This window comes from Ailuropoda melanoleuca, chromosome X, assembly GCF_002007445.2.
Source record: "Ailuropoda melanoleuca isolate Jingjing chromosome X, ASM200744v2, whole genome shotgun sequence".
Taxonomy (NCBI): Eukaryota; Metazoa; Chordata; class Mammalia; order Carnivora; family Ursidae; genus Ailuropoda; species Ailuropoda melanoleuca.
The window spans coordinates 39,156,758-39,179,472 of record NC_048238.1 but is presented as its reverse complement, the minus strand read 5'-3'; the positions used below and the strand labels follow the sequence as shown (position 1 = coordinate 39,179,472).

Genomic DNA, 22,715 nt, shown 5'->3' with positions numbered 1-22,715 from the left:
GGGGGTGGGTGGTGCTTGCGTCTTTGGCTTAAGGTGCTGGAGCTGGGGCACTTGTTCTCGGTGGACTGTGGGACTCAGGAGGTGAAGAGCTGCGCGGCGCGGTGTGTTATTCTCAATTAACTCTAGAATATTTATCTATCTGTTTCTCTCTCTCTCTCTCTCTCTCTCACACACACACACACACACACACACTGGTTTGGTCTGTGATTCTCAATTAACTCTAGAATCTGTGTTTGTCTTTGCCTCTCTTCACACATACGCGCGCACACAGAGCCCTCTCATCTCATGGCTGCTTTGACTGATAGTTATTTGTGGATTTTTATTTATTGCTTGTTCTCCTCATAGATTTTGATTCATCTGACCTTTTTTTTTTAAGGAAAAAAAAAAGACCTACCTGTATTAAAATCGGTGGGGTATCAGAAAGACCTTTCAGCACTCTGCATTCGCTTTCAAAACGGGAGTAGGGCATTATGATGAAAATAACCCCACCTAACTGCTGTTTAGCATGGAAAAAGGACTAGTTGGTTTTAGAATTGATCTTGTTATTATAGGGAGACATTTTAGGACCGTTTGAGAAAGTCCCCTTTGCCTCGATCTCTCCCTCGTTTTTTTCTTCTTTGTGGTAAATTGCGGAATTCTTAATTATCCCATTAACAGAGTGGTTAAGTGGCCTTCTGATGTGAAATGGCAGATCTTGAAATGGGTGTAGGTTGGCATGTGGATGAGTTCCGTGACTATCTCTTTAATGCACTGATCAGAGCGGTGTTGATCTGAGACTGACTTCATGCATGTTTCGATTTCTAAGAAATTTATCAAACCATTGGGGGAGAGGGACGCCTTAGAAATTTTCCAGGGAGAAGGAAGACTTTTATCTCTTGGAGCAATTATTTTCCTACTTTTTCCCCAATTGTCCCTGTTAGTTGCCTAGAAAAGATGCGTGGTTGATAAATAACACATAAGGCTTATTTCTCTTTTATGTCCACAGGTGGCAGTGTGGAAGCCGAATCGGGAGCTTCCCAAAGTGGCTTCTGAAAAATGAGAGTGAATATACATGAGTAAGCTAGTACAGCAATCAGAAAAACCACAGGTACGTAGAACAATTAATAACACCTAGCCGGCTTTGTAATTATTGCATTCCGATATCTTGACATTTCTGTAGACTTTTTATGAAGCGAAACCTATTTTGAGGTATTCTCCAAGGAGAAAACGGCTTATTCTATTCTAGACAATGTATTTAAATAAAATCCTGCGTGTCGTTCTATTGCATTACTTTTTACTCTCCTAAAAGAAGCGTTGTTTGTCTGTTGTGACCGTGTGGCTTTGCATTTAACCGGTTGTTGCTTGATACTTGCTTTGAAAAACACTTCCCGAAACTGTATAAAACTGCCAATTTGGGGAAATAATTTCATTTGGGACACTTTCAACAAGTCACCCTGTTGAGCCGACATAATCCCACCTGCTTTTCATAAAGACATCTCACTCTTGGCTTGACATACCACTTAGCAGAATACTGACGCATTAAGCTGTTTCTTTTAAACTAGCCTTTTTTTTTTTAACCATCTCATCCATTTTCTTTTCTTACCAACCTGAGCATATATGACGTACCTTCATAATTCACCCATTTCACTAAATTAATGGCAGGGTTCATGTGGGGTCAAAGACAGTCGAATTGAGAACGTTTTTTTCATTTTGATGCAGTTTTAAAAGAATTTGCCTTTGAGGATCATTCAGATACAGAGTTTTGCCTATTAAGGCCCTTTTCCAACAGCTGGGTAGCACAGTGTTACGAGTGGTAGAAGAAGGTGGGGTTCATCTCTGTGGACTTTTTATCTTAGAACAGTGGGCCATGGCTCACGGTGTTCTCCCAAGAAAGCTAAAGTTATTACTATTTTGGCTGTGTAAGGGCCAGGCATCAAAATGGCTGTTAAAGAGAATGGAGCCTTCTCTTTCCTCGGGGTGTATGCATTCATCATAACGCTGGAATGTGGTGATATCTTGTTATTTTTGACATTCTGCCTTTACAACTGAAGAGGGATTTAATTAGCCCCTGCCAATGAGGGTGTAAGACAAAGTCACATGCTGTTCCCAAAGCTTAAAAAGGCCAAATTGGACACTTACCCATAGAAAGCAAACTGGGAGCTCTGACTCGGAAAGTAGAGGCTACAGTAAGGGCGGAGAGGTTCTTAACTGTAAAGACCCCACGGATGTGGAGTGGAGTGGCTTCGGGAAGGCTCAACGACATTTAGGAGCACGTAAGTTTGCAGTGTGTGGGACTTAGATTCCTTATCTGACTCTGGCGTTTGGGAAGTAACTAATTATCTCTCAAACACTTCTAATAGGAATAGGATCTAATGTAGGGCAGAAAGGAAGAGAGCAACAAGTTGAGATTCCGTTCCGTTTTTGAATCCTACCGAACTCATTGTAGAGACCTGAGGTGCTGTAGAGATATTTTATGAGGTATGGCATACATACGATAAAGCGTAAAATGCGTTACTCCAACGGGTCCCGCTCAGTGAATTTTGACACGTGCACACACCCATGTGAACCCCACCCAGGTCAAAGATAGAGCACTTCTGCCGCCTCCCGATTTTCTCCTTTTTCCCCTTCTGGTCAATTTTTATCCCACTTCAAAGGGATAAAATTAGCCATATTATGATTTTTTTTTTCACATTGTGATTTTTAAAAACTCCATCCACTAGTTTTGTCTACTGTTAAGCTCCAAATAAATAGTATGTTACAGAAGGGATTCTTGTGTATGTCTTTCACATCAACACAGTGTCTAGGAGATTCACCCATGTTATTGTGGGTAGTAGTAATTCATTCTAGTTTATTGTTGATTTCAGTTCCAGTATGGACATACTACATTTGTTTATCCATTCTGTTGGAGTTGGGGGTGGTTTTCAGTGNTTTTTTTAAAGATTTTATTTATTTATTTGACAGAGATAGAGACAGCCAGCGAGAGAGGGAACACAAGCAGGAGGAGTGGGAGAGGAAGAAGCAGGCTTATAGCGGAGGAGCCTGATGTGGGGCTCAATCCTATAACGCCGGGATCACGCCCATGAGCCGAAGGCAGACGCTTAACCTCTGTGCCACCCAGGCGCCCCGAGAGNCGCTCAGTGAATTTTGACACGTGCACACACCCATGTGAACCCCACCCAGGTCAAGATAGAGCACTTCTGCCGCCTCCCGATTTTCTCCTTTTTCCCCTTCTGGTCAATTTTTATCCCACTTCAAAGGGATAAAATTAGCCATATTATGATTTTTTTTTTCACATTGTGATTTTTAAAAACTCCATCCACTAGTTTTGTCTACTGTTAAGCTCCAAATAAATAGTATGTTACAGAAGGGATTCTTGTGTATGTCTTTCACATCAACACAGTGTCTAGGAGATTCACCCATGTTATTGTGGGTAGTAGTAATTCATTCTAGTTTATTGTTGATTTCAGTTCCAGTATGGACATACTACATTTGTTTATCCATTCTGTTGGAGTTTGGGGTGGTTTTCAGTGTGTGGCTAATGTGAATAAAGCAGCTATGAATATTCTTTTTTTATTTTTAAAGATTTTATTTATTTGAGTGAGAGAGAGAACATGGGGGTTGGGGGGAGAGGAGCAGAGGGGGAGGGAGAGGGTGGGGGAAGGAATCAAGCAGAATAGGAGGCTGAAGAAGAGGAAGACCACGGCAACGAGGATGACGGCAAAGAAGAGGACGATGCGGGGCTCGATCTCATGACCCTGAGATCACTACCTGAGCCGAAACCCAAGAGTCGGAGGCTTAACCGTCTGAGCCACGCAGGTGACCCTGAACGNCTGAAGAAGAGGAAGACCACGGCAACGAGGATGACGGCAAAGAGGAGGACGATGCGGGGCTCGATCTCATGACCCTGAGATCACTACCTGAGCCGAAACCCAAGGTCGGAGGCTTAACAGTCTGAGCCACGCAGGTGACCCTGAACGTTCTTGCTATGAACATTCTTGCTTATGTTTTTTGGTGCACGTGTTCATTCATTTCTCTTGAGCACATACCTAGGAACGGAGTTGCAGGGTCATAGAGGAGGCTTGCTTTTATTAATTAATTAATTAAATATTTTATTTATTTATGTGAAAGAGAGCTCACAAGCAGGGTGAGTGACAGGCAGAGGGAGGGGGGAAGCAGGCTCCCTGCTGAACAAGGAGCCGGAAGCCAAAGGGGGCTTGATCCCAGGACCCTGACCCTTCGACTCAGAAGGCTCAGCTTGACCGACAGCCCCCCAGGCACCCCGAGGTGGCTTCTACTAGTGCCAAGTCGTCTTCTGAAGTGATTGTGCCAGTTTAAATTCCACACTGGTATAAGGAGTTCCAGTGGTTCCCGTATTTGCGCTAACACTTGGTTTTGGGGGTCTTTTTAACTTCTGGTTTTGGTGGGGAGGCAAACAGGTATCTCCCCGTGGGTTTTAAAATTTAAAAAAATGTGTTTGTGGTAAAATACACATAACGTGAAATTTACCGTGGTAACCACGTTTGCAGACGCAGCTCATGGCGTTAAGCACATCACCGTGTTGGGTAACAACCGTCAGCAGCATGCCATCTCCAATCGGTTTTCATCTGGCAGAACTGAAACCGTGCCCACGAAACAATAAATCCCTAGTCCTCCCCCGCCCCCCCCCGCCACCATTCTGTTTTCTGTCTCTGGATTTGACCACTTTCAGTACCTTATATGGGTAGACTCTTAGAATATTTGCTCTTCTGTCACCAGCTTATTGTACTTCGCATACTATCCTCAAAATGCACTCGTGTTATATTGTCGCAGAATTTTTTTCGGGCTGAATGATACTACACGGTCTGCGTACACCAAATTTCGTTTCCCCATTTGTCCGTGGGCACTTACGTTGCTGCCACCTTTTGCCTATTGTGAATAGTGCTGCTCTGAACAGGGGTGTACGGATATTTTGAGACCCTGCTTTCAGTTTTCTGGGGGCGCATACCCAGAAGTGGGACTGCTGGATCCTATGGTAATTCTGATTCAATTTTTTTAAGAAACGACCGTACTGTTTTCCATAGTTACTACAGCATGTTACATTCTTTTTTTTTTTAAGAGTTTATTTATTTGACAGAGACCGACAGCGGGAGAGGGAACACAAGCAGGGGGAGTGGGAGAGGGAGAAGTAGGCTCCCAGGAGGGGCTCGATCCCAGGACTCTGGGATCATGACCTGCGCTGAAGGCAGACGCTTAATGACTGGGCTATCCAGGCGCCTCACCATGGTACATTCTCAGAAGTGTTGGGGGGGGGGTTGCAGTTTTTCCACATGCTTGCCAACACTTGTTCTGTTCTTTCCTTTTTTTTTTTTTTTAAACAGGTGGCGGGTGCAGGCCGTTTTGGGGGGAGGTGAAGGGGAAGGGGCAGAGGGGGAGAGAGAGAACCCCAGGTAGGCTGCACACCCAACCCAGCAGGGAGCCAGACTCTGGGATCTATCCCAGGACCTGGGCTGAAATTGAGTCTAACACTCAACGAACTGAGCCATCCAGGAACCCCTGTTCTGTTTTTTCTTTTTTTTTTCTCTTTTCTTTTCTGTCCCCCAGCCCCTTTTGATAGTAGGCATCCTAATGGGTGGTCCTTATGGTTTTAATTTTTCTAGTGACTAATGTTAAATGCCATTTCATATACCTACTGGCATTTCCATATCTGTTTGTGAAATTTTTGTTAAAATGTTTTTTGCCCGATTTTGAATTGGAATTTTTTAATTTTATCTGTTTGAGTTCTTTTCTATTCTGTATAGGAGTCCTTTGTCAGATACACGTATTATTACAAATATTTTCTCCCTGTGTGTGGCTTGCCTTTTCACCGTCTTCAAGCAATCTTTTGATGATTTTTAATGAAGTCCAGTGATGGATTTTTCTTTTATGGCTCTTGCTTTTTGTGTTGTGTTCATAAAGCTTTTGCCTACTTTGGGGTTATTTTTTAAAACCTCTCTTTTAGTTATTGAAAATATGTAAAGGCAATCTGTTTGGAAAATGCAGTATATTGGTTATAAGCTCATTTCAAATAAGTGGAGTTAATGAAAGTTGGGAATGTTCTTTGCTGCAGCAGGGGCCAGAGAAGGTGTTTGAAAAAGCGTGTCTTTCAATAAGCTACGTGGATACAGGTGCTATTACTTCCAAGTGACTCCTGTGTGGTCTCCCCCTGACACTGATGATGTCCTCAGGGCCCCTCTGGAGTGGGAAGAACCCTAGGGAAAAGCCTGGTGATGACTTGGCTAGAGGAAAGAATGTGGCAAAATGGATGAGGATTTACTTTTCCTTGATTCGTTATTCGTCCTCACTGAATGATCCTTCCGCTCTTCCATTCCCAAGGAGGGTTGCCACTGGTTGCTGCTCCTTCTTTCCTTTGCCTCTGAAATACCAGCGCCCCTCAGGACTCTGCCATTCATTAGCCTTTACTCTTCTCCACCTATGTTGTTTCCCCTCGGTGCCCTGTGTTCATGTTCACTCTTAGGTCTTGAGTCATCTCTCTCCCTCTGCCCTGCGTTCAGAAGACTCCCCAGGTCTATCTCCTGTTCTCACCACCTGTCCTTCAACAGAAGGTCTAGATCTGTATCCTTACCTGCGTCCTGGACATCGCCCACTGAATATCCCACAGACGCCTTTACAAAACACACGTGTTGTTCCTCTTAGGTCTGCTCTTCTGCTTTCCTGTCTTAATTAGCGTATGGACCATTAATTCAGGATCCCAAAGTAGAAATCTTGGCAGTGTCTCATCTCCATCCTCCCACACGGCCCCAGTCCCTTTCAGAGGCTATATATTTAGTTTGGTTCAGGTCCCCCCTTTGGGATTTGTAATAATAGCCTCCCAACCGATCTCCCTGGGTCTTCCCCTTGCCTCTAATCCCCCACTTGTCATCAGCTCACCTTTACTAAAACACAGATTTAATCGTGTCATTTCCTACCTAAACGTGATTTGTAACTCTCTACAGCCTGCAAGAGGCATTTAGATTCCGTAGCGTGGTTTGCAGGGTGACACCCTTCATTATTTGCCTTCAACCTGCTTTTCCTGTTCCGTCATCTGCCATGTCCTCCCCACACTCCATCTGTCCTAAACTATTTGCCATTCCTAGAACATTCCTTGAGTTCTTTCCTACATCTGTGCCTTTGCACATGGCTGGTGCCTCTACTTCTGATGTCCCTTCCTATCTACTGGTGACTTCCTGGTTTTTCTCTAAAAAGCAGCCCCAGTGTGACCTCTTCTTTGAGTGAGCCTTCCTGTCCTCTAAGTAGATCTTGTTATTCACCCTTCTTTTAGTGTCGTTCGAGGAGATGCCTAAATGTGGGCATGATTGCCTATTAATCTTTGTGCCCCCAGTAATGGGGTTGAGAGCACTCCGTCACATATAAGGCATTTACTGCATGGTCACTGAGTGAAGCCATTCCTTACTGTAGCAGTTAGCTTTTTGCTGCTTAACAACACCACAGTATCATTTTAGTGGTTTATTTTTATTTTTATTTATTATTTAGATATTAGAGGAGGAATGGGGGGAGGGATAGAGGGAGAGGGAGAAGAGACTCCCAGCTGAGCAGGACCCCGGGATCCTGACCTGAGCTGAAGGCGGAGGCCACCCAGGCGCCCCCAGTCAGTGCTTTAAAACAACCAGCATTTGGATTAGCTCTTGGTTCTGTGAATTGGCAATTCGGACAGCACTCACCCAGGCAGTTCTTTGAATCTGTGCAGGTTTTCTGCTGGATGGGTTTGGGGCTCGATCCCAGAACGCTGGGATCACACCCTGAGCCGAAGGCAGACGCTTAATGACTGTGCCACCCAGGCGCCCCTCCACATATATTTAAAAAAAATTTTCTTTTTTAAAGTAATCTCTATGCCCATCGTGGGGCTCAGACTCAACAACCCTGAGATCCGGAAGTCGCGTGCTCTACCGACTGAGCCAGCCACGTGCCCCAACATGGTTTTGTTTTTTTTTTTAACTCTTTAACCAGGCTTGTCTGGGGTTCTTCATACTGTGGGTGGCAGGGTCCTAAGAGTGCGTGGGGGCGGGGCACGCAAAGCCTCTTGAGGCCTTAGCTTGCAACGGCCACAAGGTTACTTCCTCTGAATTCTGTTAGCCAAAACAAGTCACAAAGCCAGCCCTGATCGAGAAGATGGCGAAATAGATTTCATCTCTCGAAGGGAGAAGCTGTGTCATGTTGGAAGGAGCACAGAGAGGAGGGTCATTGCAGCCATTTTTTTTTTCCAAGTAAGATACGACCTTTGCCTGGGAGCAGGGATATGAGATTAGACCAGGTGTGGTTTAGAGGGCTCATTCTACTTAGGTCACTAGTAGGGAGGACACTTTTGACCCCAGGTGTATTGAATTGCATCTAAGATGAGTCCGGCTAAGATGGTCCCATGTTTCCTAGCAACCTCCTTTGACTCTCCTGCTGAGTCCTTTGTCCTTATCCTTTCATCCAAAGCATATTTAAGATAGCTCCGGTTTCTTTTCAGCCTTGAGGAGATACCATTGATGCTGTAGGATGAGGAAGTTGCTCTAACATGCTGGAGAACGGAGAAACCTCTCTCTCCTCCTCATTCTGGAAACTGCCGTGGATACCCTTGGGCACTGGGGACCTTCTCATTGTGACGCACACTTTAGCATTTGCTATTGATTTGTCCCTAGCATCCAATTTAAAAGGCATTTTGGGGGAAGGAGAATGTCAGGAAATGAAGAAAGATCTGATTGATGGGGGTGGTTCATCTATGTTCCCTCTCGCCATGGGTGAAAATTGACGATCTTGTACTGAGAAACAGGAGTTTACCTAACCTTAACGTGTATGTGCTTTTCTAGCTGTTAACAAACTGTTCAGAGTGGAAACCTGAATTTAGATGTTTCTGATGTACTATCTCTTCAGGGATTCTTTTTAAGGACTAGTGTACATTAAGAGGAAGTATGGTTACAATATACGTGCAGGAGCTTGGTGAAATATACATGAAGTGTACACTGGTAAATATTCTTAGAGAAACATACATGAAGTGACCCTGACTTCCAGAGGGTAGTAGAGTAACCTTGGGTCAGTTTGAGTTTCTCCAGAACTTTGTTTTAGTACAAATTGATAGGCTTTGGTAGAGCTGTTAGAAGTAAAGAGCACAGATCTAAATCTTTCCTGCTTCAAGCCCATTTCTGTTGATCCCAGAAATACGAGTGGACTGTGAAGTGACCAAAATGCATAAAATAGGAGGCACTTGAAGGGCCTTAAGACCCCTTATGACCTCTTAATGACCTTTTGCATGCCTGCCTCCTGCCTTGTGCTATTCCTAGATTGGCCTCTGACACAGGTAGAGGCGTGAATTATCTGCAACCTGAGTAATCCTGTCAAATTAACAGATGTATTACTATTTATGGGTGAAAATGGAACTTTCACTTACGTTAAAAAATATCTTCTTAACGTTTTTTACTAATGGCATGCTTTTCCTTTTATTTTGTGGAGAACGAAAGACGTAGTTCCTATCTCTCATTGTACTCTATTTATAGGTCAGTTTCTTACTGAATCTCTGTATTGTCTTTGCTGTTTGTTTAAAATAACATAAATTCAAATGGCCGTGGTTCAGTATTTTTAGAAGACCATGACTAGTTTGAGTTAGACAAATCAATATTTTTAAGTATTCACAATTGAGCAAATCAAGGCATTTTAACATTGAAATGGGATACTAATTGAGATATCATTGGCAGGTGTTCACGTCTTGTTTTTCCAAGAGCTGGTTTGCTAGCCTAGACAACAGCGTAAAATGTTTTATATACTATATTCCTGACATGTTCCATGATGTGAATTCTCCTTCCTAAGTTATACCTACTGACGTATAAATACATAGCCTATGCGTACTATAATTTGTGGGGAAGGAGCAAGGGAGAGATTCGGAGGGAGAGAGAGAACATACATCCTCTTGCGTAAAGTTAAAATACTAGTAAAAGCTGTACGAAAATCATGAGTAAGCTGATTCATTGAAACAGCCACATAGAACAGTGGCTTGAGTTTCGTCAGGGATTATTAAGAAGTATTTACCTTGAAGAAGGTTATGATAGGGAAATGACTAACAAATTCAAGGTGATAGTTTTAGAAGGAGACTCCGATGCCCCACTGAAAGGTCTTATGGGTGCCCTGTCGGCTTTTAAGTGGGGATTTAAAAACACACCTGTACTAAGATGAACTAGATGGGTCATCGGTCCTTCTCCTATCCTTTGAATACTAATATCCACATTGGAAAATATTTGAACTGATTTGCCGGTTTTGTAAGTAACTGTATTTTTGTTCCTGATTAATGATGGCAAAATTTTCTTGTTGTTCTGCCAACTGTCAATGTTTTGGGTTTTCTGAAGGGCGGCTTGGGCCCAGAGGTTGGGATCTGGACTGTGTTTTGACAATGAACATAAACAAAAACATGACATGTATTGGACTAGGAAAAGGTAATGGAGGAAAACAATGGAGTCTTAATGAATTTCCTAAAGAGGAAGAGGTATGGCTGTTTCAGCTACTCACAATGCCTCAGATTTAACGGGTGATGTTTTTCCCCAAAACATCTGTGGGAAGTAAAAGGCCACGTGCACTGATGGGACCCCTTGTGCTCTGGTGATAACGAAGCTATGCAGAGGGTCAGCTGTTGTCTCTTTACCTCTAGGGAGGGCACTGTGGGATGTTTTCCTTTATTCGCCATCATGTATGCTGATACGCATGTTCTTACCCATGTTACAGGAAAGGCTTCGAGACGCACAGAAATAGCCTGAGTGCTGGGGTTTAAGTGATAGCCCTTGGCCCACACCTCTCTTTACCTCTCTGCCATGTGTTTCTGCTCTGCCTGTGAGCATCAGGGTCACAGAGTGACCAGAGTCCGTGTGTGCCTAGGAGCTCTTCCCCAGTGGTGATGCTGGGTCTCCCCGTATCTAGGGGGTCAGTGAATGAGCACCTGGTGTGTTGTGGTTTGCATCGCCAGCAGTGATTGTCCATCACTATCAGTGAAAATATATATTCATTAAAATTACAGCATTATGCCGAGACTTTTCACTGTGGATTAGATTTGACGTTGGACCGGCCTGGTACGAGAATCGTGAAGCCGGACTAGAAGTTAGAAGGATGCTGTTCAGCTTTCCAGTCAGCTTCGAAATAGCTGTGGGTGCTGGGCGCATCGTTCTTATTTCTTGGCCTGTCTAACATGAGGGCGGGGCTGCCTACCTCTAGAGTCCCATCTTACCCTGCTACTCTATCAGTCTCAATGCCATGATTGTGGTTTTTTCCTCTGATTTCAGTAAACTCGACCATAAAACTATTACTGGGATTGAAAACATTTTTTTAAAGATTTTATTTATTTATTTTAGAGAGCGAGAGCCCACAAGCAAGAGGGGAGGGGTAGAGGGAGAGGGAAATGCAGACTCCCTGCTGAGCAGGGAGCTGGATGTGGGGCTCCTGAGACCATGAGCTGAGCCAAAGGCAGATGTGTAACCAACTGAGTCACCCAGGTGCCCTGGGGTTGATGTCCTCATCATTATTGGAAAATTCTCGGGGCACCTGGGTGGCTCAGTCGGTTAAGCATCAGACTCTTGATTTTGGCTCAGGTTGTGATCTCAGGGTCATGAGATGGAGCCCCAGGTCAGGCTCCACATTCAGTGGGGAGTCTGCTTGAGATTCTCCCTTTCCCTCTGCCCCTCTCCCCACTTGGCACGCGCTCTCTCTCTCTCGCTCGCTCTCGCTCTCTGAATACATCAATAAATAAATCTTTAAAAAAATTCCCAGTCATTGTCTCTTCAAATACTGCTACTGCCCTGTTCTGTCTCTTACTTTCTTCTGGCTCTCCAATTACATGGGCAGGAGACCTTTTCATGTTCCGTATGATCTGTTTCTCTTTTCTTTCTTTCCCCTTTTCTATTGTTTAAAAGTTTTTAGTATTTCTTTATTTTTAAGTAATCTCTACACCCAACATGGGGGTCGAACTCACAACCCCGTGATCAAGAGTCACATGCTCCACTGACTGAACCAACCGGATGCCCCTCCCCTTTTTAATAGGGGTGTTTTCCATTAACTTTTGTATTCCAAGTTTATTATATCTAGTCTGCTGTTCAACCCAACCCTGCTAATTGACCCGTCTTCTGAGTTATTTCAGACATTCTGTTTTTCTTAATTTAAGGTATTTTATTTTTCTATGACATCCGTTTGATTTTTGTTACATAGATTCTAGTTCCTTTTTGAGATTCTTTATCTTTCCATCCATTTCCTCCATTTTTCCTCTCATTTTCTTTGACCAATTAATTATTTCAAAGGTTTTTGTCTGCTGAATCCCATTGTCTGGATCATCTAAGAGTCTGCATCTGTTGTCTTTGTTTTCTCTTGAATATTGGTTACATTTTCTTGCAGTTTTTCCCATGTCATAATAGTCTCATAATATTTAATTTTATAACAAGCAATGTTGTGTGAAAGAATCTTACTAGTTCTACACCACCTCTTCCTCCAGAGAGGATTTCCTCCTTTCCCTCTGTTAGGTAAACAATAGTGAGGAGCTGACCAGCTTCGCGCCATTGGGAGTTGAGTGAAGTCAAGGCCAGGTTGCAGTTTTGGGAAGACTCAGTCTAGCTATGGCTGCCCGTGGTCCTGAGGCGTGGTTCTTCCAGGCTTTTAATTGAAACCCTAGAAGATCTTTTGGCTTCTTGGCCCTGAAACACTGTGGGAGATTATTAAACTTTGCCCTTTGGGGGTCCTGACCTTAGCTTCCTGTCCCCTCAGCTGTTTTGAGGAGAAACCTGGCTGTGTATTTGAGGGAGCAGTCCTCCTTTAGTCAAAGCTTCATCGCTGAAACACTGTGAAACTGGAGACTTCACTCTGCCTTTTAATAGCCTTTGGCCTAATATCTCAGTCTTCTTACAGCCTCAGAACTGAACAAAGGTGGGTATTTCCCATTTGTCACATCAGTCTCCTTTAGCGTGTTCACCAAAAAGTTTTGCTCACTTCTTTTCCTCAGTAGAAATCCTTTCTCTTGGCGAGTCTTGTCATGATGCCCCCAAGGGCCCTGAGGGAAGAAAATCAGAGATTTCTGCTCACCTCAGAAGGGCTCCCCTTCCTTTGACATTCTTGTCCTTGAATCCTTTATAGTCTAATGTAAGCCTCATACTGTTTTTTTCTGCGTAAAGCGTGTAAGGTGGGATCTGCAGTTTTATAATATATATCATTTTCATGTCCTCATCTCTTCTTGTGGAGGCTTCCGTCGAAACATTTACCGTTTTTCAGCTTCACGATAAAAGTAATTTTGGTAGTGAAGCACCTGCTGGCTCATTACAATATTGCCAAAGGAGGAAAATGGACAATATGGTCCTCTTCAAAATATTTTCATTTTATTTTTTTTTTACTTTTTCAATTTTAATTTGTCTAGAAAACACTTTTTAGGTAGAAGATGATCGTGGAGGCACTTTTCAGTTGATTTATTAAAGTTCTCTCAGACGGGTTCCTTATTGGACACATTTACTTCTCTTTTGAACTAAAATGAGGCATGACTCATTATAAACCCTCCCATTTTTTTTTAAAGATTTTATTTATTTATTTGACAGAGAGAGACAGCCAGCGAGAGAGAGAACACAAGCAGGGGGAGTGGGAGAGGAAGAAGCAGGCTCCTAGCGGAGGAGCCTGATGTGGGGCTCGATCCCAGAACACCGGGATCATGCCCTGAGCCAAAGGCAGACGCTTAACTGCTGTGCCACCCAGGTGCCCCTATAAACCCTCCCATTTGTGAGGAGAATTTGCTCCAGAGAATTCTAGGACCATTAATAGGCAGCATCCATATGGTTTGCACGTGTAAAAAGGAGAGAATGAGCCCCTCACACATTATTTCAATTGGAACCCTTTCAGTGTTAAGGAGCAGTTCTGTTGTTAACTTTTCTTAGAGGCTGGGTAAGACCTGGCCAGTGCCAAGAACCCTATGAGCTCTGAGTTCTAGTATTGGGTCGGCTTCCCACAAACCGTTTGTCCCGGGGGAGGCCTCCGTTTTCTCATCCTGAGAATGTTAGGACATTGGAACAGTTGAGTTCTAATTAATCCTTGACCTTCTCTGCCCTTTGGACTCCTATCATTTATCACGTGGATATTCAGGTTGTACTTGAATTTCAATAAACTATTTGCCAGTATCAATTGAAAGAATAAAACTGCAAAATTTCTTTTGACCCCTGCATTTTCTATGTTTGTGACACCAAGTGGGAAATCTTAGAGTCTCAGCGTCTAAGAAACAGTGTTTTTTTTTTTTTTTTTAAATCGTGTGGTGTCTGAATCCTGAGTCCCTGGATTCAAGTCCTGGATTTGTCACTTACCTGCTCTGGGGCCTTGGGCATTTCACCAACCTGTAAGGCTCAGTTTCCTCAACTGGGAAATGGATAGAAGGGTACCAAGCTGTTGTGAGGAAGAATGCAAACGATTCATATGTGAAGGTGCTTTATAAACAGTCACGAGCTGTAAAAATGTCAGTTATCATTAGGACTGTAATGACACCTCCCTTGTCAGCAGTAACCATCTGTTTGTTGTGGCTCTCACTATTAAAAGTGAGATGTGAAATCAGCCCAAGGGTATTTAAATTATATACACCTTGACTTTTGTTCCCACTTAAGCTTTTTTTTTGGGGGGGGCGGGGGTAGGTAAGCTGACACTGGGAGGGATAAGCTCTCTGCTTGAAACCATTGAAATGTAGAGCTGGAAGGGACAGTGGGATTATTTTAGCAAATCCCCTTTTTTGAAAGATGCAGTTTAAAAAGTTTAACTGATTTAGCAAAGGTAACAGAGCTGCTTAAAGACGAACTATCTCTTTTTAAACCTTGACTTGTGCAATGACTTCTACTGTTTTGGTCAGGGACCCAGATAAAGAAATTTCCTTCGCTTTTACACATTGGGGTTCTCCATTTCTCTTCTCCGTAACCTTCTGACATCGTTGACTTTTCTCCTACCTCACAGCCAGCCTTCCCTTTCTCCCTTTCTGGTCGTGGCACCTTACCCCACTCACCCCACTCCGGAGAAGAGAGTCCCCCACCTCTCACCCAAAGCTGCTGCCCCCCCTCCCCCCGGCCAGTGTTCTGGATTCAGACTCCATTGGCCTCTTCTGAAAGTTACACTGTCTCTGTCCCACATTATCTTTCTTTCCCTTACTGTTAGTTCTTCTCCTTGGCCTACCAAGGTGCCCAAGCTTATTGTAGGATTTTTTTTTTCTACTTAATCTTACACCACCACTTCTTTTCAATACTTGGCTACAAGAAGGAGAAATTGGTAAGCAGAGTCACTCCTTCCTCAAGTTCCATTCATTCCTTTTCTTTCTCTTCAATTTGAAAAAATAGTGGTGACATGCGCATGATGTAAAATGAACCATTTTTATGTATATAATTTCATTAGGACTAAGTACCCTCACGTTGGTGGGCGCCCATCACCACCATCCTCTCCGGAATACTTTTTGGCTTGCAAACTGAAACTCTGTGCCCACGAAACACTAACTTCTCCCAGCCCCCTCCTCCCAGCCCCTGGCAACCACCGTCATTCTTGGTCTTTATGATTTTTCCATGCGTTTCTTCTATAGTCTGGCACAAATGCGGTCACTGGCGCTTGGTGGTAGCCCAGAAAAGCTCTCTGCCTCCTTCCCCTGCCTCGGTCTTAGCCTCCACTCCACCTCTCCCCCATTTGTTGCAATGCGTTTTCTGGCTTCTCCTGGGAACAATTTGCTGCCCAGCTTCTGGGTACTTTTTCTTCCTTCTTTGGCCCCTGATCCCTTCTCAGGCTCTAGGCTGGCTTCCTCCTCTCCTGATTTTGTAAATGGCACTCTGTGCGCTGTGGATCAAAAGCGGCTCATAGGCACCTGCCCCTTTCTGTGCTCACCAGCCAAGGCAGGCTGTTTCCTTACACCCTTCACGTGCCGTGCTGAGCCTCCAAGCCTTCAGCCTCTTGCTTCTCGTTTCTTCCATACACATTTAACCCAAATGCCTTTTTCAGTAAAACCTTCACCCACAACCTTAGCTTCAGCTCCACGAACGTTGGAAGTTCTGAACTCGATGTTCCTGGGATTTCACTTGGTCATCCGCCTCCCCTGAGTTGGTGCGTGCCTCGTGGGAAGGGCCAGTGGCTGATTCTTCTCCAGCAGACTTGGCCCTCACACTAGGCCAAGGTGGTCGGCAGGGCTGAACAGATGGAGAGCACTCATTCATTTAAGGACGCTTCTTATAGAAATGTGCTTTTCTGATTTAAGAGACTGAATGTTGATCAACCACAGGGAACATCAGAGTATAAGATCAGAAAAAAGCGGTTCACCTTGTGCTCTGTTGTGGGAATCTGTGATTTCAGCCAGTGTGTCAAATATTGAGTTATTATACATGAAATACCACAGTGGGTTGGGTAGAATAATGGCCGTCCAGAGAGGTCTATGTCCTAATCCCCAGAACCTGTGAACGTGTTCAATAGGAAAGGGGAGTTAAAGTTGCACGGGGCATTAGGTGCTGTTCTGGTGACTTTAAAATAGATTATCCTGGGGGCGCCTGGCTGGCTCAGTCTGTGGAGCATGTGACTCACGATCTCAGGGCCGTGAGTTTGCGAGTTCCGAGCCCTATGTTGGGTGTGGAGCCTGCTTAAAAAGAAAAGAGAAGATTATCCTGGATTACCTGGGTGGTCTCAGTGTAATCAAGGGTCCCTAAAAGGGGTGTGCGCTGTAGAAACTGCTTGTAGCTAAGTTCCTGGACTGTTGAGGGTCTTAAATGGCCTTGACTATTATCTTTGATTAATGCTTCATTGATAAATTCCTTTCTATAACAGATCTAATTACATCCGTTTTCTGTGTTATTAGCTGTAGTGAAAGAAAGGTACTTTCACTGAATGCTCGTATAAGTCAGCTACTTTATATATATTACCATACTTAATGTGCTAAATAAGCAAGGAGTCGATATTATTAAATCCATTTATGGATGAGGAAACAGGCGGAGTGGTTAACTTACACAAGGTCACATTGCTAGTAACTTGACGACCCTGAGTTTTTATTGCACATAAAAAGAAAAAATTCCGAGGTGTGACATTCTCACTTTTGCAAGGCACGCTTGTGGCTTCTGCTGTCTGATGGTATATTGTATAAAGTTTTGCCTTGCAATCTGAACCTTGAAGATTAAAAGTTAACCAGGAGTCCAACAAAGTCTTGATTGTATTTTGGTATATTTCCTTTCCGTCCTTCCCCCCCTCCCCCCTGCATATGTACGTTGCTGTTTCCCACAGCTGCAATCCTAATTTTGGTGGCTTTTTTTTTTAATTTTACATTATGTATTCTTCCATATCATGTGTCTTTAGAATTATTTTTTTTTTAAAGATTTTATTTATTCGTTTGACAGAGAAAGAGAGAGTACAAGCAGAGGGAGTAGCAGGCAGAGGGAGAGGGAGAAGCAGGCTCCCTGCTCAGCAAGGAGCCCGATGTGGGGGCTCCATCCCAGGACCCTGGGATCATGACCTGAGCTGAAGGCAGACGCTTAACCGACTGAGCCACCCAGGCGCCCCTATAATTATTATCTTTAATAGACAATAGGTGGTTTCCAGTTTTTTTACTGTTACAAGTAATGCTGAAGGAACGGTTTCTAGCTGGGACATGCTGTTCTCTTGGTGGTGAGCAGGAGGCCGATCCAAACCACGCAACGCCGTTAAAACCTCGGCTTGGAGGTGGTCGGAGCCGTATCTGCTCATATTTCTGTTAGTACGTGTGTCATAGGGCCCAACCCAAAGTCAAGTGAGTGGGGGACATGTACTTCTCCCCCATGACGGTCGAAAGGATGAGTAATCCTATTATACAGAGCAAGAACTAGTTGGGAAGAACGATCCCCTCTGCCACCTGGAGGGGAATAAGATGATGAGAGCTAGAATATAGAAATAGAAATAAATAAAAGCCGATAGAGACAGGCGGGGGGATTGTGAATTCAGATTCTGACGCTGAGCAGAGAGGCTCCGTCTGACATGTGAAAGGCTGCCGGCAAGTAGAAGTTGCCTTTGACCGTGTAATTGTGCTCGGGGTTTGGGTGTGCTATTTTAGTGTCTGTCTGGATGGAATTTGACTTTCTTGGGGTTTAACTCAAATACACGCAGTGCTGTGGATTTTCAAGTCATTAAAGAAAAGATGGGCCTAATTTCTGGATAATTCTCGGTAAGTCCCTTGAAAAAGTGCACAGTCACTGAGGAGCTAATGTCAAATTCCTGATCCCATTTCCTAAGCCGAAATCAACATTTCCAAGGTGGGAGCTTGTTAGAACTGCCAGGTCTTGGGCCCCACCTCTGACCTATGGATTCTGTATTTCAACAACATCCCCAGGGGATTCGTATCTACATTTAAATCTGAAGAACACTGATCTAGATAGTCCTTAGAAATGCTGTTCTATTTTTTTTTTTTTAGAGAGGGATGAGGGGAGGGGTGGAGGGAGAGAGAATCTTAAGCAGGTGCCACGCCCCAGAAATGCTGTTTTAAAAGAAACACCTGGGTGGCTCAGGCTGTTAGGCATCTGACTTTGGATTTTGGCCCAGGTCATGATCTCAGGGTTGTGGGATCCAGCCCCATGTTGGGCTCCGTGCTGGGCATGGAGCCTGCTTAAGATTCTCTGTCTCCCTCTCCCTCTGCCCCTCCCCCTCCCTCTCTTAAAAAAAAAAAGAAAAACAAGTTTTTGTATTATTATTTGCCTTTCAGTTTGGCCATAGTGAATACAATCAATAATATTTAGGTAAGAGTTTTTTAAAAGCCTTTTTTAGGGTATATAGTATTTAAAATGGGCAGAGTTAGAACAGTAAGAACTTAGAATTTTCTCTTTTCCAACTTCTAAGAAAAACATTTATTATTACCTAGAAGGTTTAATTTTGATTATGAGCTTTTGGCCCATGACCTTTTGTCTGGCTTCTGAGTTTTAGAAGTCTTAGATTTTAAGGGACCAAACTCCCAACAGTATTAGAAATAATCTAACTTGTCATGTTTAGAGTCTTTGGAACAAAATGATAATTCTTGAGCTAAAGAATCTTTTGTTATCTGGCCCTGTTATTTGCTAGTAATCTTGTTCTTGAATTTTTTTAGGTGTAGATTGTATATCCAAGGACCTAACTCACTGGAGGGAAGGTGCAGACATGGAATGAAGAGGTGGTGTTTGTTTAAAAATCCTTTACAAACTCTCAGAAGCCCAACCAGTGTAAGGTGTTGGCCTAGTTTGAGGGCAAACCACAGCCTGTGGGGCCGTATCTGTGCCTGTGTTTATAAATAAAGCTTTATTGGAACACAGCCACCATACCCATTAATTTACTTCCTTGTCTATGGCCGATTTCACGATACAGCCACAGAGTGACAGAAACCATGTATGGTCGGCGAAGCTTATAAACTATTTATTTAATCTCTGGCCCTTCGCAGATAGTTTGTTGACCTCTGGTATCAATTAACGAAGGACAGCTTTTTGTATGTGTGTGAAATTGTTGCGTCTGAAGAATCTTGTTTTTTTTTTTTTCTTTTTAAATAGAAAAAAGGAGTCAGTCTAACATTTAATAGGTTTTTCTTTTTCTTCCAAATTATATGTTAGTAGTAGGCCCCTGACCTCAGGTTCAATTCATGTTGCCACTGTTTGGACCTGTTTCTTTTTTTAAGTCTTTCAACCAGTCCTTCGCAAGTACTGAAGGTAATGATGTCCTCAGCTGTTGACTTTATTAGATACACCCAGTAGTCCGTCAGTGAGCTGTGTGTTTCCTGGCTATCTGCTGCTTCCCTCATGCAGCCCAGAGAATCTTTTTCTCTTGGAACCCGCTAACCCTAGGCTCTTCCTTCCCTGGGGTGCCGCCTTGTGGTGGGCTGTGGGTCCCGCACTGGTTAGTCACGGAGGAAAGTGAGTCAGCCAGCCTGTGAGTCATCGCGAACTCAGCTCAGAGTAACAAACCCCATTATACACCTCAGAGATCATGAATCATTAGACTGAGACAACCTGCTGGTGGGTACGATTCGGAAAAACTCCCCTATTGTGATTTTTCAGCCCTTTCCCCTCCTACTATAAATGGGCTTAGAGTAAACATTAAGAAAAGAAGAAAAGACATGACTCATGAGGGTTTTTTGGGGATTCAGTCTTGATTTTAGCCAATTCAGTATTATTCACACTTTGTTTTGTATGGTTGGTTGTGTGTATATATTTTAAAATTAAATATACGTATTTTAAAATTATATATATGCACATACACACACTTGTATCTATCTCTGTTTATATCTCCATGTACTTTGAGGGTATGTACATGGATGTGTGGAGCTAATTCTCATTTCTGGTAGGCCTTGTTAACTGAAAGTTAAGAGAAGAGGCTGTGATTGTACCCTTTACGGGCCCTTTCTGTATCCGGACCCCCTGCTGTGAAAATTTTACTCAGGTAGGTGTTAATCCATCACTCATTTATGAGTCCACAAACAGGAGAACCTTTATGCAAAGAATCGCATCCATTTTCTTACCACTTAAGTTCTTTCTAGGGAAAATATGTTGACAAAGCATAGCAGTCCTCTCATATTCCATCAAGCTGAATAGCTACTACCATAGTAACTGCTAAGTTCTTATCTAAAGAGTAGGACCGTTCTCAAAATCTGCATAAAGATAACATTTATTTGCAACTATTGTCAGGGGAGAAAAATACATGTGTATGAAACAATCGGTTGTTTGGAGTTAATGTCTTCAACTACAAAATACGTTAATAGTGAGTGAACTTAGGAGCCCGCTTCTTCTGCTGTAGCTTTTCACTCCATCCACCTGCCTGAAGATAGAGAGAGATGCATGACTTACAAGAATTGACAGATCGGGGATGGATTCAGCGCAAATGCACCTGAGAGACATTTGCAACTATGGTATTCAGCTAAGTGTTCCCGTAGTTTAAAGCTATATTCGTTTCTGAGCGTTGCCAAGGATCCGAGTGCCATGAGCAGCCTGCAGGAGAGATTTGTGTGGTTGCTATGTGCAAAAGCCCTAGAATAAGCAAATGGGAAATGATATCAGGGTGGGTAAATATTACTATAGTAACGACTTACTTCCATAGGAGAAGTTGGGAAAATAAACCCAGAATCCCTGGAACATGGGTAAAAATGCATGCTGCACAGAATGGACAGAACAGAAAAGTCAGGCTTCTGATACCACTTCTGTTAAGAATACTTTTTTTTTTTAATGATTTTTTATTATGTTAGTCACCATACATCCCCGGTTTCCGATGTAAAGTTCGATGATTCATTAGTTGCGTATAACACCCAGTGCACCATGCAATACGTGCCCCTCCTTACTACCCCCCCCCGAGGCCCTCGGTTTGTTTCTCAGAGTCCATAGTCTCTCATGCTTCATTCCCCCTTCTGATTACCCCCCCTTTCTTTATCCCTTTCTTCCCCTACCGATCTTCCTAGTTCTTATGTTCCATAGATGAGAGAAATCATGATAATTGTCTTTCTCTGCTTGACTTATTTCACTTAGCATTATCTCCTCCAGTGCCGTCCATGTTGCAAAATGTTGAGAATTCATTCTTTCTGATAGCTGAGTAATATTCCATCGTATATATGGACCACAGCTTCTTAATCCAGTCAAGAATACTTTTCTTTTTGATATGGGCTAATTGAAAACATTATGTTTTGAGTGACTTTCTCATGCCCGGTTGAGCATGGATAAAATCACAAAGAGAAACTGCAGAGCCTTGAGAGAAAGCAGTAGCATTCCATTTTTTTTTTCTTAGCAGGACAATACCAAAATATGCTCATTGTATGAAATACAGTGTTCTAGAGAAGCTAATTGTATGTCTCCTTTAATTCCATTATATTATATAACTCTTGATCATGACATTCTTTTCTCTTTAAGATTGATTAAGATTGATTTGAGGGAGAGCGATTGAGAGAACACGAACAGAAGGGGCAGAGGGAGCGAACAGAAGGGGCAGAGGGAGCGGGAGAGAGAATCCCAAGCAGACCCCGCACTGAGCGTGGAGCCCGACTGGGGGGGGAGGGGCTCCATCTCACAACTCTAGAGATCGCGACCTGAGCTGAAACCAGGAGTCAGATGCTTAACTGGCTGTGCCACCCAGGTGCCCTGATCATGAAATTCTTTAACTGGGTTGCCCTTTATCTGAATCCTTCCTTTTTAGGAGGCTAGAAACAGGGCCACACCATTATTTAGGCAAATGTTTTGACGATGAAGTATTGACGATTAGTTTTCCTTGCTGTCTTTTCTTCTGCGGTGGTCTCAACCCTCGCTGATCACGAGAATCAGGAGAACGTTTACGAAATATAGACACCTGGGTTCTACCTCAAATTTCTGGTTCAATTCTGATTCGAGGTGGAACAGGAGCGTGCGTGCATGCGTGCAAACTAGCTGTGTGGCTGTAATGTTCAGCCAGGGTTGAGGGTTACTGTTCTAGACCCTTAACAATTCCTTAACAATTAACCCCATCATACTGGTCATCTGTAAAATGATGTACAAAATGTAAGCTTAGGTAGATGGCACGAGGTTATGTCTGGAGCTTCTGGTAGTCTCAGAGCTCTCTGAAGCTCTGAATTTCTGGGATTTTAGTCCTGTGTACTGCAGGTGATGTCTAATAATTGGCTGTATTAGCCAACTTACTTGAGACGCTTAGGAAGGAGACCCCTTTGTGAAAAAGGCCCAATCTGCGGGGGCGGGCTAGCTGAGGCAAGAGGTGGCTTCACTCAGCAGAAGGATGGTCCCCCGATTCTGCGGTGAGAAATTTCTGTAATACACTCCTTT

General features: G+C 43.4%; 1 protein-coding gene across 4 annotated transcripts in view; it reads left to right on the top strand.

The window, feature by feature from the left end:
• LOC105241166 (tigger transposable element-derived protein 1-like) overlaps positions 1-22,715 on the top strand; it is a 283,983-nt gene that overhangs the window by 1,128 nt on the left and 260,140 nt on the right. For all 4 annotated transcript variants that reach the window (XR_004622365.1, XR_004622366.1, XR_004622364.1 and 1 more), the window contains exon 2: positions 986-1,087. The gene's annotated coding sequence lies outside the window, so the exon portion shown is untranslated. The remainder of the gene's footprint in view (positions 1-985; positions 1,088-22,715) is intronic.